The following is a 17,971-nucleotide window of genomic DNA, read 5'->3' as shown; positions in this document are numbered from 1 at the left end:
TGCAGGGGCCAGTACGGAAGACATCAACAAGTTGAAGAACCAGCTGTCAAAGCAGTTTGCAATTAAGGATTTGGGTGCTGCTAAACAAATTCTTGAGATGAGAATCATCAGAGACAGGGCCAATAGTACACTGAAGATTTCACAGACAGAGTATGTGAAGAAGATTCTCAGCAGATTTCGCATGGATGAAGCTAAGTCAGTGAGCACACCCATGGGAAGTCACTTCAGACTAACTAAGGATCAGTCATCGAAGACGGATCAGGAGAAAGCATACATGAGCAATGTACCTTATGCCTCAGCTATCTAAAGTCTGATGTATGCAATGGTTTGTACTAGACCGGATATTGCACATGCAATGGGAGTTGTGAGCAGGTACATGAGTAATCCAGGGAAGCAGCATTGGGAGGCAGTCAAGTGGATTTTGCGATATCTGAGAGGAACTTCAGATATGTCCCTTTGCTTCACAGGTGCAGAATTAAAGCTGCAGGGCTACGTGGATGCTGATCTAGCGGGTGATGTTGATAGCAGGAAAAGTAGTACAGGGTTTGTATATACTCTAAGGGGTACTGCTGTGTGTTGGACCTCAAGGTTACAGAAAATTGTAGCCCTTTCCACTACAGAGGTGGAGTATGTGGCCGTGACAGAAGCTGGAAAGGAGATGGTTTGGCTACAAGGTTTTTTGGATGAGTTGGGAAAGAAGAATGAGAAGGACGTTTTACACAGTGATAGTCAGAGTGCCATTTTTCTTGCGAAGAACCCGGCGTATCATTCAAGAACAAAGCATATACAGTTGAGGTATCACTTCATTCGATCTCTTCTTGAAAGTGAACAATTGTTACTTAAGAAGATTCGTGGAACTGAGAATCCAGCAGATATGCTGACAAAAGGAGTGACTATTGAGAAACTGAAGCTGTGCGCAGCTTCAGTTGGTCTTCAAGCTTGAAGATAGGTGGAGGAGACATCCGGAGGAGATTCACTATGTTGCGACTTGGTAGGATTCAGGTCAAGTGGGAGATTGTTGGGAACGTGTGCCTTGATCCTAAGGGTGGGACCCAACCAGTTTTGTTGTGTTATACAAGGTTTGGAATTCCCTTTCATAGTTGGAGTTGGAGTTTTTGTCCTACACGGAAGTGGGTTTCCTTGTTGGACTTTTAGTAAGAAATAAAAGCACTAACTATGTGCTCCTATATAAAGGCAAATGCTGTGCGGCAATAGTAGGAGGAAAATCAAAGTAATATTTGAATTGTGTTTTGGTGAGCCAACAATAGAGAGAAAAAGTGAGAGTAAGAAAGAGTGTTTTTCCCTTTTTTGTCATTATTCTCCTTTGGGCAAAGTGAGAATTGGGTGTATTTGGGGCTTTGGGTTGAGTGGTTTTCTCGCCCTGTTACTCTCTTGTACTCATCTTTTGATAGTGAATTTTTTTCGGGTCGTCTCCGCCAGTGGATGTAGGCTTGTTAAGCCAAACCACTTAAATCTTTGTGTCGTGTGTGATTGCTTGTTTTGTTATTCCGCATTCTTCTTATTTTTTTCGCATCTCACGGGTCTTGGAAATAGGATTAATTTCCTAACACATAGCGGCAACTTACGTGCATTATGCACTGCATACCTTGGAGTCATTCTTCTCTTTTCTATAAGCCTACTTTGTTTCCAACCTACCACTCTTGCAGCTGCGGCTCCAACAAACGAGATAGATCGTTTTTCTTTGTTCAAATTCAAAGAAATGATAACCAATGACCCATTTAACATCTTCGCCTCTTGGAATGGCACTACCCACTTGTGCAACTGGCAGGGAGTTACATGTGGCCGCAAGCATCAAAGAGTTACAGCCTTGGACCTACATGGTAATTCCTTAAGTGGATCCATATCACCTTACATTGGCAACCTCAGCTTTCTTATGGTGTTTAACCTCTCAGGAGACATTCCATCCTCTATAGGAAATCTCACTCAATTGATCCAATTTCCCTTATCAAATAATGAATTGGAAAGAAGCATTCCATCAAGTTTTGGAAACTTCAAACATTTGCAGTTCTTGGTCGTTTCAGAAAATAACCTCAGTGGATCCATACCCAAAACGAGCATTTCTTCCCAATTACTAGGATTGTACTTATCACACAACTCATTAACAGGCATCCTACCTACGAAAGTAAGCAATTTGAAAAATATTGTGGATTTGGATGTCTCCGAAAACAATTTGTTTGGTGAGATTCCTACAACCATTGGAGATTGCTCGAGCTTGCAGAACCTTTACTTGCAAGGTAATTCATTAGAAGGAAACTTACCTCCATCACTAGCTTCGTTGAAAGATCTTCGTTATGCAGATCTTTCACGAAACAATTTGTCCGGATTAATTCCTAAAGATCTACAAAATGTTTCTGTTCTATTATATTTGAATTTTTCTTTTAATAATTTTGTGGGTGAGGTACTGACCGATGGAGTCTTCCGAAATGCAAGCACAATATCAATGATAGGGAATAAAAATCTTTGTAGAGGTATCCCAGAACTACAATTGCAAGCATGCGATGTCACAGTTATGAGACAAGGAAAATCCCATTCATTCAAATTGATAGCCATAGTTGTTAGTGGGGTTTTATGTTTCAACCTTTCTTATCCTTTATAGGAGGAGAAAATCAAAAAAAGAATCTTCTTCTACAGTCCCAAAAACTAACCAACTTTCAAATGTTTCATACAAGGAGGTCTATCAAACGACTGGCAGATTTTCTCATAGCAATTTAATTGGATTTGGTGGTTTTGGCTCTGTATATAAATGAATTCTTAATAAGGAAAAAAGGATGGTTCCTGTGAAACTATTGAACAAGGAGCTCCTGAGAGTTTCATGGCTGACTACATTGCCTTAAGAAATATATGGCATCAAAATCTTGTTAAAATTTTAACTTGTTGCTCCAGCGTGGACTACAACGGCAATGATTTCAAAGCTCTAGTTTACGAATTCATGGAAAATGGAAACTTAGACAAGTGGCTGCACCAAGATATTGACAATGAAAATCGACCACGACATTTGAATCTCCTTCAAAGACTAAATATTGCGATTAATGTAGCTTTTGCGTTACAATATCTTCATGATCACTGTGAACCACCAATTATTCATTGTGATTTAATGCCAAACAACGTTATTCTTGATAATGACATGATTGCTAAAGTGAGTTATTTTGGTTTGGCAAAGATTCTCTCTATAACAATTGATGTTTCTCAAAGTCAAACTATCACAGTCGGAATAAAGGGTACTATTGGTTACGTTTACTTACATCTCTTATACCCTCTAAATCATGGTTTTGATCAACTTTAAAAGTGTTACTACCTATCTTTCCACTATATATGCTCTACATATATTCATTTTAGCCTTGTCGATTTGTATTTCCTTAATTAAGTCTCTCCATGCTTAATTAAAACGTGTAAACCTTTCTGTAAAAATGGTTGGAATAAATTTTTTTCAAGAGAAAACTAATCTTTTGTATAGCTAGGGAATATTGGTCACACAGGAGATTTAGGCTTTGATTGAAATTAATAGAGCGTGCATATATATATGAAATAAAAATTTGTCCAGCAAATACAAATAAAAAGACAATGATTAGTTGATATAATCCTAATATTTGCCTCATTTGTCATCCAATTTCCCAAAATTGTTCACAAGTTCTTATTGTAAATTAGAGACTATTTGTCACATTTTATTATGTTAATTGTGTGTGTTAGTTCAAGAGTTGTTGAATTGGCTGGATTCGTGTGAACAAAATATTTGTGTTTAATTAGCTTGTTTGATTGTGCAGTGTGCAAGATAGCAAAAATAAACTAAATATGTGAATCACACAGGGTCTCGTCTGAAGGCTCGTCCGGACGAGAAGAATGAAATCTTTCCAGAAAGGTTCGTCTGAAGCCCCGTCTGCAACACCGTTCGGACGAGATTGCTATGCAAGAAACCCGAGAGCTTCGTCTGAAGCCTCGTTTGCACCATTGTCCGGACGAGATTGCTATGCAAGAAACCCGAGAGCTTCGTCTGAAGTCTCGTCTGCACCATCGTCTGGACGAGATTGCTATGCAAGAAACCCGAGAACTTCGTATGAAGTCTCGTCTGCACCACTGTTCGAACGAGATTGCTATGCAAGAAACCCGAGAGCTTCGTCTGAAGTCTCGTCTGCATCACCGTCCGGATGCGCCGCTCCAGAGAACTAGAGTTAGCGATTTTAACCTAGTTTTGTCCGAATGGTCATTCGTGTCGTTCGGACGTCTAGTGCATTGCGTGAAATTTCTACGTAGAAACTAGTTCTCGTCTGAATGAGCTTACTAACCGTCCGGACGCTTTGTAGCAGATAAGGTTGTTAGTATTTGAATTTGTAATTTAGTTGGACTAGGAGTCCATGGTCTATATATTTGAAACTATGCATAGAAGTATAGTTACGATTTCTAATTAGGTTTTAAGATATTTTGGGCTAAGATAGAAGCCAAGAAATCGAAGTCAACCGGAGTTCTGGTGAAGGGAGATCACGTAGAAGGAACAATCTAGATGTTCTGGAAGAACTACTGCGGTAGCAGATAAGTGGGTCGCTTGTCTGGTATACTTGAATGTCAAGTGCATAGGTTATGTAAGTCTTCGACATTAAGATATTTCTTGTTATTCTACTGATTTAGTTGATTTCTTGGATTTGGCTGCCCTGGAGAGGTTTTACATTTAGAACGTTTTCTAAATGGTTTCCTCTTCGTAAACAAATCTTTGTGTTTCTTGATTGTTGATTTATTTCCGCACATGATTGTTTAATTTGGAGTCTTATTAGTTTTCAGTGTGTATACCAGTATATGGAATATATGAATTGCAAAGTATGGAATGGGTGGTGAGGCATCAACACAAGGAGATGTCTATAGCTATGGGATATTTGTGTTGGAGGTATTTACGAGAAAAAGACCAAATGTTTAAAGATGGTTTCAACCTTCATAACTTTGTTAAAATGACATTGCCAGAAAAACTTGTGCACATTGTAGACCCAAATCTTCTCACAAGAGAAGTGGGTGATTCAGAAGTTGCAACCGAAGAAGAAAACTACAACAATGATGATCACAATGATATTGAGGCAATAGAAGAAAGAGTCCTTATTGAGAACCTAAGCCAAAAGAATTCTAATGTGCAAAAGTTCCTACTTTCAAGCAATGTTATTAGGATCAAAACATTCATTTAAGAGTTTCCACCTTATTTAAGTTTGATTTGTGATTCATTATAACTAACGGCCAAAATTGCATGCAATTCGAGTAACCTCACAACAATGACAAGTGTAGGGCCCAATTATTCTAAGCCGAGGGAACCCAAACCCTAGGCCATGGTGGCTACCCAAATTCAATGCAATTTGGTAAATCCATTATAAGAGATCCTAATTCTTTAAGTTCACATGTAACTTTATAAGTGTATTTGATTTATATTTCTTTATGTTTTTTGAGCAAAAGCTGTTTTTGTTTAAAACATAACACTTGACAACTCAAACTTTTAAAGGGTTGCAATTCAATTATTCTGACTTAATCAATTTTTAAAATCCAAAAAGCTCTTAATCAATTTTTAAAATCCAAAAATCAAAGAAGCTCTTAATCAGTTTTTAAAATCCAAAAAGCTATTGGTTAAAATCCCAAATCCCATGAACCAGTTTTTCAACCAGTTTTGCATATTTAAGGATGACTTTGACAGATAGCTTTCAAGTCCCGGCCGGCGATAAAAATGTGAACAGAAGCTACAAAAGTCCAGTAAGTGGGACTCGAGCTTTTTCTCTGTCAAAAATTCCAGCTGCAGCCCGATTTCAATAACTTACGAAAAAAAACAAAAAAAAAAAAAGTTATTGAAAACATAATATGTGGTTAGAGAAAAATTCAAAAGAAGAATCTTTAACTTTCTATCTTCAAAACAATAAAGTGATCACGGCTACACAAGTGAACAGAAGCTACAAAAGTCCAATAAGTAGGACTGACAGCAGCAGCCTCACGCGTTTCAAGGTTTCAAAATCAGCGTTAATTTGGCAAGTCCTTCGGCAAACAGCATTCAAGTTCTACGTGTGGGTAAAACAGTACCAAACACTAACTTCTTATATTTTATAAATAAATAAAAAATTCCATAGAGAAAGAAACAGTGAAGATAGGTGTCTGCAACGTCAATGTAAAACAGAGAGAGATGAAGAATAGAGAGGTTGGAGAAAATTGAAAAAGAGTTGGAAAAGAAAATGCATTCTCGGTATTGCAATGAAATGAATGTAATCTATACATTTTACATTATATATACTCTTTATAATTACAAATCAAAATGAATTTAAAATAAAAGATCATAATTTTTTTAGAAAATACATTTTTTTTTTTAAAAAAAAATTTAAGTAAGTGCCACGTGTCAACATGTGATTGGTCCACGTGGAATTCTGTTAAGTTAACTAATGGTCAACTGACGAAAGACTAACTTAGTCTATTATCAAAACCACAGGGACCTCCTGTGATAAAAATAAAACCCCAGGAGAGAAAAAATAAAGTTGAAAAACCCTAAGGGGGTCTGGAGTATTTGACCCCTTTTTTAAAAACCGTTTACCTGGTCCGGATAATTGGGTACAAACTAGAACCGGCCAGTTAACCGGGAACCGGTTATCCGGTTCTGGTTTTCTAAAATTAATAACTGGGATACTCCGGTTCTGGTTCCTAGTTTTGGCCAATAACTGAAAACGAGAACCGGGTTGACACCCCTAACTGACTCCATCAATATTTCACCCCCCTCCCCCCCATTTTAATTAAACATGCCCATAAGAGTTTGAGCTTTGAGAAAGAATGTGTTAAAATATTTATTAAATGATTAAATTTACTTCTACCTATTTATTTAAGCTTTTAAAAGAATTGATAATTTAACGCTTAATACACCTTTCCCATCTAAACTAACAACCAAATTTCAAACAGAGGTTACTTGGAATATGTTTGTAATTACGTCCGAAAACCCGTATCACAAATCCACTCTCAAGCGTGGGATTCCCAGCTTCTGAGTCTGCACTTGTTGCTGGGCACCGTGATACAGCTGTCATGTGTAATGCCATTAATCATCCATCCATTTCTTGACACCTTGCTCTGTTTGACGTATAGTTTCAACTAAATCACCGTGTCTTTTCCTTCAACTCCCAATCCTGTACGAGAAGAATATGACCCGACATGCAACTAGCCCAATTCCCACATAATGGTTTTCAACAACTGCTTAATTAGATCCAAAAATACGCGCGTATGGAATGGCCACTTTGCCATAGACTTTTGAGTCATGCTTGTGAAGTCTTTTCAGTCTTCTGCCAAAAGACATTGTAATTTGTAACAATTCCTTTTGGCCCACTTCTCACGCAATCACCATGTCTTTTCCTTCAACTCCCAATCTTGTACGAGTAGATATGACCTGACATGCAACTAGCCCAATTGAGGGCCGGCTCAATGGCTTAGCCATTGAGGCGGTCGCCTAAGGGCCTCAGTTAGTAAGGCCCAAAAAAAATTTTAATAAAACCTAAAAAATTTTTAATTTTATTTTAACTTAAGGCCTATTTTTTTTTTTTTTTTTTAAATAAGGCCTCAATATAATAAGTCCATTGTAAAATAAGACCAATTAACCCAAAAAAAACAAATATGCCACATCAATTTTTTTGAGCAATTAGTTAAAAGTTAAACTTAAAAGTCAAGAAATAACAATGAAAATGAAAATAATAATAATATTATAAAAATATAATAATATTATTAAAATAAATATTATTTAATTAATATTTAAATATTAAAAAAAAAAAAAGTCTAACTTTAAAATTTCGCCTAAAATTCCCAAATACATTGAGCCGACCTTGCAGGCCAATTCCCACGTAATGGTTTTCAAAAACTGCTAATTAGATCCATTAATTCGCGCGTATGAAATGACTACTTTGCCATAGACTTTTGAGTCATGGTAGGGACGTCTTTCAGTCTTCTGCCAAAAGACATTGTAACAATTCCTTTTGGCCCACTTCTCATGCGTTCTTAAGTGAGTCCTACAAAGGGCACACATACATAATGAAGCTTGCTCACAAATACTCTGCTTCCCTTCTCCCCATTCTAATGAAGCTTCATACCCGCAACTTACTTGCACTATGCACTACATACCTTGGTGACGTCATTCTTCTCTTTTTTGTAAGCCTACTATGCTTCCATTTCCAACCTACCACTACTGCTGCTGCTGCACCTCCAACCAACGAGACCGATCGTTTGGCTTTGCTCAAAATCAAAGAATTGATAGCCATTAACCCATTTCACAGCTTGAGCTCTTGGAATGATTCTATCCACTTCTGCAGATGGCAGGGAATTACATGCGGCCGTAAGCATCAAAGAGTCACGGCCTTGTACCTGCCAGGCTATGCCTTGGGTGGATCCATATCACCTTACATTGCCAACCTCAGCTTTCTCAGGGTGGTCAACCTCCGAGACAACTTCTTACACGGCGAAATTCCACAACAAGTTACTCATTTGTTCCGCCTGCAAAATCTCAATCTTAGCAATAACGTGTTAACAGGAAAAGTTCCAAGCAACTTCACCAACTGCCCTGAACTCAGAGTCATGGACTTCAAAAGGAACAAGCTTATTGGGAATATTCCAATTGAGCTGGGCTCTTTGAAGAAGCTTGCCAGGCTTCAGTTTTACCAAAATAATATGACAGGAGGCATCCCACCTTCTCTGGGAAATGCTTCTTCACTCGAAGTACTCGAAATGTCGTTTAATAATTTTGTGGGAAATATTCCAAATGAGATAGGCCATTTGGAGAGTTTGTTTTTCTTCGGAGCTGGGAGCAATAATCTGTCCGGTACGATCCCTTTTGCCCTTTACAATATATCAACTATGATCATCATCTCAATCGCTGCTAACCGACTTAACGGCACTCTTCCAGCCAACATAGGCCTCACTCTCCCTTATCTCCAATATTTGTCCATCAATTCTAATCAATTCTCTGGTCCAATCCCAGTTTCAATATCCAACGCTTCTTGGCTTGAATTTCTTGATCTCTCCAGAAACAATTTCGTGGGAAAAGTTCCAACTGATCTTGGAAACCTCTTATATGTCCAGATACTAGGTGTTGGTGCAAATAATCTTGGAAGTAATTCAACCAAGGATTTGGATTTCTTAACATCTTTGGGAAACTGCACCAACCTGGTAGAGCTAACTTTTGCTGACAACAATTTTGGAGGTAGTTTTCCTAACTTTAGGAAATTTGTCGAAGCAACTTAGTGCTTTATATATGGGTGCCAATCAAATATTTGGTACTATTCCTGAAGCATTAGAGAATCTCATCAACTTAAGTATCCTCGACATGCCGGAAAACCTGTTCACAGGTACCATTCCCACTTATTTTGGAAAGTTACAGAAGCTGCAAGAATTGTCTTTGTCTGGAAACATATTGTCGGGGGATATACCATCTTCTCTAGGCAACCTCACTCGATTGGTCGATCTTAATTTATATCAGAACAAATTGGAAGGGAGCATTCCATCAAGTTTTGGAAACTGCAAGAGTTTGCAGCTCTTAAATATTTCAAAAAATAACCTTAGCGGAGCCATACCCAAAACGAGTCTTTCTTCCCAATTACTAAGACTCGACTTATCACAAAACTCATTAAGGGGCATCCTACCTATGGAAGTAGGTAATTTGAAAAATATTTACTATTTTGATGTCTCCGAAAACAATTTCCTTGGTGAGATTCCTGAAACCATTGGAAATTGCTTGAGTTTGCAGAATCTTTACTTGCAAGGTAATTCGTTTGAAGGAAACCTTCCTCCATCTTTGGCATCGTTGAAAAACCTTCACTATGCAAATCTTTCACGAAACAACTTTTCAGGAATAATTCTCAAAGATCTACAGAAAGTTTCTGTTCTACTGTATTTGAATCTTTCATTTAACAATTTGGTGGGAGAGGTACCAATCAAGGGGGTCTTTCGAAATACAAGTGAAATATCAGTGATAGAAAATAAAAAGCTTTGTGGAGGTATCCCAGAACTAAAACTACAAGCATGCCATGTCAAAGTTCTGAAGGAAGGAAAATCTCATGTATTTTAATTAACTGCCATAATTGTCAGTGGGGTTTTATGTTTTATTCTATTTTCATCATTTCTTGTCCTTTATAGGAGGAGAAAATCAAAAAAAGAATCATCTTCTACACTCCCCAAAACCAACTTTCTTTCAAATGTTTCGTACAAGGAGCTTTATCAAACTACTGATGGATTTTCTCCTACCAATTTAATTGGATCTGGTAGTTTTGGCTCCGTATATAAAGGAATTCTTGCTCAGGAAAAAAGGATGGTTGCTGTGAAAGGGTTAAACCTTCAACAAAAAGGAGCTTCTAAGAGTTTCATGGCTGAATGCAATGTGTTAAGAAATATACGACATCGAAATCTCGTGAAGATCTTAACTTGTTGCTCAAGCATGGACTATAATGGCAATGAATTCAAAGCACTAGTTTACGAATTCATGGCAAATGGAAACTTAGACAAGTGGTTGCACCATGATAGAGAGAATGAAAGTCCACAAAGATATTTGAACCTCCTTCAAAGACTAAATATTGCGATTGATGTAGCTTCTTCACTACATTATCTGCATGATCATTGTGAAACACCAATCATTCATTGTGATTTGAAGCCAAGCAATGTTCTTCTTGACGATGACATGATTGCTAAAGTAAGTGATTTTGGTTTGGCAAGGATACTCTTTGCAACAAATGATGATTCTCAAAATCAAACTAGCACAGTTGGAATAAAGGGTACTATTGGCTACGCTGCTCCAGGTACATCACTACTTCGATCTTAAATCCTTTAAATCATGATTTTGTTCAAGTTGAAAAGTATTACTAACCGTCTTTTTACTATGCTCTCCATACTTATTCTTATAACATGTCCATTAGATATATCAAAATTATATGTCGGCTAACAAGAAGGGGAACATGTAAACCCTGCTATAAAAATGGTGAGAACAACTTTTTTCAAAATAAAACCGGTCTTTTGTATACATTGCTTGAAAATATTGGTCACATATAGTATTTAGGCTTTGATAGAGATTAATAAGGCTTGCATATATAAGAGAAGACATGCATAGCTGTGTTGGACTAGACAATATGTGGATTATTTTAATTGAAGTATGGGATAAATTACAGGTACAAGGTTTAGACTTAAAACTTATTTTAAATTACCATTTATTCCAAAAAATTAAGTCAATAAGAAATTGTGAATTTTAAGTGTTTAAATTAATATTTTAACATACTCTTTAGTTTGTCCAACAAAAAAGTTAAAACGAAGGAACGACAATGATTAGTTGATATGATTCTAATACTGACCTATTTTATTATCCAAAATCCCAAAACATTTCACAAGTTTTAATTGTAGAATACAGACTATTTTTCACATTATTTTCTAAGACTAAATAAAATATGTAGCTTCTAAATATAAAATCCCAAGTCCTTTAAATTATGTATTAAACCACTATTTGAAATCATTACCACGTTAACTTTGTGTGTGAAATATATCATTGTAGAGTATGGAATGGGTGGTGAGGCATCAGCACAAGGAGACGTCTATAGCTATGGGATTTTTTTGTTGGAGATGTTCACAGGAAAGAGACCCACCGACAAAATGTTTAAAGATGGTTTCAACCTTCATAACTTTGTTAAAATGGCATCGACAGAAAAACGTGTTCAAGTTGTAGACCCAAATCTTCTCACAAGAGAAGTGGAAGATTTAGAAGTGGCAACAGAAGAAGATGAGTACAACAACGATGATCACAATGATATTGAGGCAGTAGAAGAAAGAGTCCTTATTGAGAACCTAAGCCATATGAATTCTAATGTGCAAAAGTGTCTGGTTTCAATTTTCAAGATCAGCCTTGCTTGTTCAATAGCAGCACCAAATGAAAGAATGAAGATGGAAGATGTCACCAGGGAACTACATCGGATCAAAAAAGATTTTCTACATGTCATGATCCATGAATAAGGACCAAGTAGGGTAAGGCACAACAAATTTTGATTTATAAGTTTATCGAATGATAGACAAGTAGACTTTCCAGCGATATTATTAGGATCAAAACATTCATTTAAGAGTTTTCACCTTGTTTACGTTTGATTTGTGATCCATTATAATTAATTGCCCAAGTTGCATGCAATTCGAGTAACCTCATAGCAAGGGCATGTGTAGGGCCCAATTATTCTCGACTGAGGGAGCCCAAACCCTAAGTTGCCCAAGGCACATATGCCCCACATATGTCCTCATGGTGGCTACCCAAATTAAATGCAATTTGGACAATCAATTATAAGATATCTTAATTCTTTAAGTCCACTAGTAACTTTCTAAGTGATTTGATTTTTGTTTCCTTATGTTTTTTGAGCAAAAGTTGTTTTGTACCATGTAATTTTGTAGGAAACGGAGCTTTGTGAAGAAGTATGGTTGCAGAAAAGTCTTTTTTGTAATGCCCATTTTTTTTTTTTAGTTGCTTTTTAAAAATTTGGATGCTAATGACCCGAATGTTTGTAGTGTGTTGAGCTAGCATTGGTTTGGCTGTTTGTGCGCGTATGTGTTTTGTTGGAATAAATCAAACCAACTTTTGATCTACATGTATTACGAATCTTTATTCTATATATATTTCATCAAGTCTAGTTTTAAAATTTACAGAAAAAAGGTTCCATTGAATATTAATTATGATTGCAAGGAAATACATCGCCCATGAGACCAGCAGAGTCATTTTGTGATAGAATGGATGTGAGTGAGGCAAATCATGTGTGCAATGTGTCGCTAATGCGAATTGTGTGTTGATACAGTTTTTTGAGGTGGTGACGTGGCACGCCTGATGTGATGCTGCCTACCTCAGGAACGCTTCAGACTACACACAGTAAAGAACAAACAGGATTAGAGCCCCCGGTGGTGTTCCGGCGGGGAAGCTCCGATGCCTAAGTTAGAATGTAAGGAAAGAGTGAATAAGCAATCAATGTTTTTGAGCCAGGATTCTCTTACCTTTGATGGAAATTAGGACCTGTATTTATAGGCATGGAGTGGAGTTCGTTCCCCGCACGTCTCGGGATTCCTATCCCTAAATATCTGCTTTGTAGTTGTTTGATAAGGGTAGGAATCCTGAGACAAGATGGAGTTTTGTTTTTGAGTTAAACAACCTTTCGAATTTGAATAACAGCTTATCCCGCTTGTGTAGGAATTGTTTGCAGGTAGATAACCTCATATACTGTCGAAAGCTTTTTTGAATGTGAGATAATGTTCACTAGGACTAGTTGAATGTTTGCATATCCTTAATGGAAAAATGACCGTTTTACCCTTGGCATCTGACTTTCTGCTCTCGAGTTGCGTCTCGGACTTCGTATCAGATACTTCCCGAGGAGTGTTCTCGGATTCTTGTCCGAGTCCTCCTCGGGAAAAGCTTGTCCGAGGCCTCAAGCTCATCCGAGGCCTTGGCGGGTATTCTGTTTAGTTCAAGATCGGGTTTGGGACCCGTTGGGCTTTTTAGAATTGATCCATGGCCCAACAGTTACCCCCCAATTTCCTGATCTGAATGATTATGGAAATTTTTGTCCATCAATGGATCGGCATTCTGAAATCATACCCAAGTGAAATCTGAGGCCTTTGAAGCGGGAAATTTGAATTTCGAATTTTTGCCGAGACGGTTGACGTGGTGCTAGGAGGGCGTATCGGTTGCTCCACGTGTTAGTGCTCGGATAGAGGGCTTTTCGGTTGCCGGCTGTTAGCTGTCATGCGAAATTTGCAGAGGCGCCTTTTCTGCCGCATTTGTTGCGTGGGTGCCTCAGATTGTCCTTTGGTATTTTACGCTCTTATCCTTGCTTTATAAGACCTTTCTCCTTTCTTGTTTCTCTCTTATTGGCACCGAACCTTTGCTCTCCTCGTCTATTCTTCTAGGTTTACTTTTTCTTTTCTGCTCTGTTCCACTTCGACCATGTCTTAAGGAGAAGGATCAGGGTCTGATGGTGGTTTGGGTAAAACGTACCCAGCTTTGTGGAAGCCAGATCTGACCTCGGCTGACGAGCGTCTAATCAGATTGGACTGTTATATCCCCAAAACGGTGGAACTCCGTTTTGACGACGAGAAAAAGGGCGCCATCGTGGATGCTGGGAGCCATGAGGTCTGCCTTTATGAAGAAATGTTTCGTACAGGCCTCAAACTTCCTTTTCCCAAGGTCATCCGTGAACTGCTCAGTCGCCTGAATTTGGCTCCGCATCAATTGGTCCCTAATGGCTAGAGGATGTTTTTTGCCTCTGTCGTCGTTTGGCCCATGGCTTTTGGAGAAGGGAAGAACTTGACGGTCTCGGAATTTCTCTGGTTGTATCGACTCCAGAAGAATCCCAACTGTGATGGGTTATATAATTTCCAGTCAAGACGGGGAAAACTCTTCTTTATGGACAAGACCTTTACCAGTAACCACTGATGGAAAAACAAATACTTCTTTGCGCAGGGGCAATGGGAATTTGCTCCTGGGGAGAAAGTGGAGGGGCCTCGAGTGCCCCGGGGGACGACTACCCCCCATTTGGGTCTCCACAAGGTTCTGTGTTTGTCGAAGGACGAGACGGTCCGAGTTAACACGGTTCTTACCTGGGTTCAGAGGCACGAGTCCATCATGACCTTTAAACAATTGATTACGATTGGTGCATTGAACTGCTGGTTATATGCCGGCAGAGAGGACGTCGGTGGGTCTCATAAGCGACCATCTCACCCGGCTGTTTATTTGGGCCCTCCGGCAGCCAATACCCGAGGCGCTACCCCTCGGAAGCCTACGCCTGACAAAGGCAAGAAGGTAGATAAGCCTCGGGAGCCTACTCTTGACAAAGGCAAGAAGAAGGTGGATGAGTCTCGGGTAAGGAAGGCTCTGCACTTGGTTGACGAGCCTGAGGAGCATGAGGTTCCTCAACCAAAGAAAAAAAGGCTAGTGAAGGGCAAAGGCCCTGCTGTCGAGGCCGCAAAGGGGAAATCCCTTTTTTCCGATCTCTTGGCTGCTCGGAAGAGGGTTAACCCCGAGCCTGATGTGGCTCCTGTAGCAGCCTACGAGAATATTCTTGCCAACCATCCAATTGCTACCACTCCTCTGGCAGCGACCCCCCTAGAACCTCCTGGAGCGGCGGCAACTACTGCTATCCCCGTGGGGTCGGTGTCATCGGTCCATTCTGGTCCCAACATTCAACATCTTTTGATTGACCCATTGTCGGATAGCTTGGTGGGGATGGAGTTGGAAGAGAATAGGCCGCATGCCGATACAGGAGAAGTGAGGCCTCGGGTGATGTCCCCTGTAGCTGAGGAGCAGCCTCGAGTTCTAGCTTCTACGCCCGAGGCTACGTCTCGGGCTCCGACACCGGCTCCTGAGGCCGAGGCTGGTAGAGCTTCCGAGGCTTCTATCTATTCTCTAGTGAAGCCTCAGAATGTAGAATGGACCGTGGGAAAGCCCCTGTCTCAATTTGGTGGACAATTGCTGGGGAACCCGTTCCAAGCTTTGGTGGAGCTGGTTCCCTAGGATAGTTTGACGGGCGAACGAGACATTTCTACCAAGGGTATGGCAGAATCAATGCTATTCAATCAACTCTGTGTGAGTATCACTCTTCATGGAACTTTTCTTTTACATAAGTCGTATTTCATTTTAACTAACATTCTTTGTTGCAGGGAGTGATAAAGTCGGTGGTTTTATACTGCTACTTCCAAAAATTTTATCAAGAGACGACTTCGGAATCCGAAAGCCTTAAGAGAAAGTTGGAGGCTTTTGAGGCGGAGAATGCCAAGCTGAAAATACATTATCTCAGCAGGATAAAGAGCTGCTCCTTCTCGGCCAGCAGTAGTCAGCGACCCAAGCTGAGCTTGCTCAAGCCGAGTCTCAGGTCTCGGCTCTTTCTTCTGAGTTGAAGACCCTTCGTGCTGATCACTCGAAGCTCCAAGAGGATCATTCCATTGTAAGGGAGGATCTAGATCAACTTGAGGAGAAGCACGGAGAGGTTTTGGAGCAACTGAAAGCTTCTCAGGCGGAGGCTGTCGGCCAAACTACTAAACTTGAAGAGGTTATCAAAGGCCAGGCCGTTGCTGAGGAGCGACTTAAATTTTTCCGGGGAAAGCTTGAAGAGAAGAAGCTACGACTTAAAGAAGCCGAGGCCCAATCCTCTAATTATTTGCAGCAACTGTCGTACGCTTCCTGGACTCGGGATAGTGCCTGGGCCGATGGGATCATCCTTAGCTTCGAGACCTTTTGGTTTGGGGCCAAAGATCCTACTCGCACCATTGATCTCGACACGGTCAAGCCCGAGACCATTCCCATTTCTGACAAGGCTTTAAAACAGCTTATCAATCTCGGGTCGGATCTGATGCTCGATGCTGAGGGGATCGATAGATTTGCTCATCAGCCGTTTTCGGGTTCCAAGGAGTCCTCGGGTGATGGAGGGACCGCTTCGGGTCATGGTGTCGAGACCCCGCCTGCTTCTAAGGCTCCATCTGCAGACCCTAAAGAAGGCTAAACTTTTTCTTTTGGCTTGTAAAAAAGTAGTTTGCACATTTTATTCTTTTGTAAATCACAAACTTGAAATTTTAATGAAATGTGTTTACCCTTTTTTCGTATCTCGGAATGACTAGTAATATTTTTCGAAGGTTTTATGTTCTTGACATATTATTCTTCTGAAGTTTGTTTATCCTTTCTTGAGCACACCTTTTTCTTAAGGATTTTTGCTCTTGACAGGCTATTTGTTTGACTTTCTTTGAACACACCTTTTTCGAAGGTTTTACGTTCTTTACAAGCCACCATTTTAACCTTCTTTGGACACACCTTGCTTAAAGATTTTACATCATTTACAGGTTGTTTTAGTTTCAACCTTCTTCGGACACACCTTGTTTAAAGGTTTTACGTCCTTTACAGGTTGTTTGAAGAACTATCTCACCAGGCTTGGTCTCGGAAAAGTTTTGAATTTTCCAGATGGCCTTTCGGCTATTTTACCCTAAGGGTAATTCGATTTATCTTGCTTTCGAAATGCTTGAAAGGTGATCGAAACTTCAGGAGATTCTTTTATTTAATCAAAATAAAATGTAATGAAAATTACAAGGAAAATAAGAATCGAACGAGAATCAAACAAGAATCACCTTATTAAAATAAGCTAGACAAAATAGTTTTTGAGGTGCTCGGCATTCCATGGCTTGAGGAGTGCTTTTCCATCCATGCTCTCAAGGTAATAAGCTCCTGCCCTTCTGCATTCAATCACTTTGTAGGGTCCTTCCCAGTTTGGGGCTAACTTCCCCTTGGCCGGATCTTTGATGGTAATGGTGGTCTTGCGCAACACCAGGTCCCCGATCTTGAAGCTTTTGTGCTTGACCCCTTTATTAAAATACCGAGCCACTTTCCCTTGATACGCCGACATGGTTACTTGGGCCTGGTCCCGTTTTTCTTGTAGCAAGTCCAAATGTAGTTTGAGACCCTCATCATTGGTCTCGGGATGAAAAGTATCAACTCGGTAGCTACCCGAGCCCACCTCGGTTGGTATGACTGCCTCAGTCCCGAAGGCCAAGGCGTACGGGGTCTCTTCAGTGGGTGTTCTTTTCGTTGTTCGGTATGCCCACAGGACTTCTGGAAGATCGTTTGCTCAATCACCCTTTCGATCTCCAAGTTTCTTCTTCATAACTTTGAAAATTGTTTTGTTGGTAGCTTCTACTTGCCCATTTGCCTGGGGATGAGCTGGAGATGAGTAATAGTTTCTTATATGAAGCTTTGTACACCATTCTCGAAATGACTCGCAGTCAAATTGCTTCCCATTATCGGTCATAAACGCATGTGGAATAGCATAGCGGCATATGACGTTCTTCCATAAGAAACGTTCTATGCTTTTGGCTGTTATGTTCACTAGGGCTTCTACTTCTGCCCATTTGGTGAAGTAATCCACTGCTACAACCGCGAACCGCACATTCCCCTTCCCACGAGGAAGTAGTCCGACTATATCTACCCCCCATT

At 39.7% G+C, this 17,971-nt stretch overlaps 3 pseudogenes across 1 annotated transcript; all 3 read left to right on the top strand.

Moving 5' to 3' along the window:
* The first annotated feature begins 1,720 nt into the window (after window positions 1-1,720).
* LOC132169758 (putative LRR receptor-like serine/threonine-protein kinase At3g47570) lies at window positions 1,721-5,183 on the top strand (annotated as a pseudogene).
* Window positions 5,184-8,031: 2,848 nt separating this feature from the next.
* Window positions 8,032-10,281, top strand: LOC148583326 (uncharacterized; annotated as a pseudogene).
* Window positions 10,282-10,364: 83 nt separating this feature from the next.
* Window positions 10,365-11,982, top strand: LOC132162276 (putative LRR receptor-like serine/threonine-protein kinase At3g47570 pseudogene; annotated as a pseudogene). The gene is made up of 2 exons (XR_015909377.1): window positions 10,365-10,784; window positions 11,528-11,982. The product of XR_015909377.1 is annotated as a putative LRR receptor-like serine/threonine-protein kinase At3g47570 pseudogene (transcript).
* The last annotated feature ends 5,989 nt before the right edge of the window (window positions 11,983-17,971 follow it).

The sequence above is a fragment of the Corylus avellana genome, chromosome 10, assembly GCF_965113065.1.
Source record: "Corylus avellana chromosome 10, dhCorAvel1.hap1.2, whole genome shotgun sequence".
Taxonomy (NCBI): Eukaryota; Viridiplantae; Streptophyta; class Magnoliopsida; order Fagales; family Betulaceae; genus Corylus; species Corylus avellana.
Note: the sequence above shows the minus strand (reverse complement) of the source record. Positions and strands in the feature narration are given on the sequence as shown.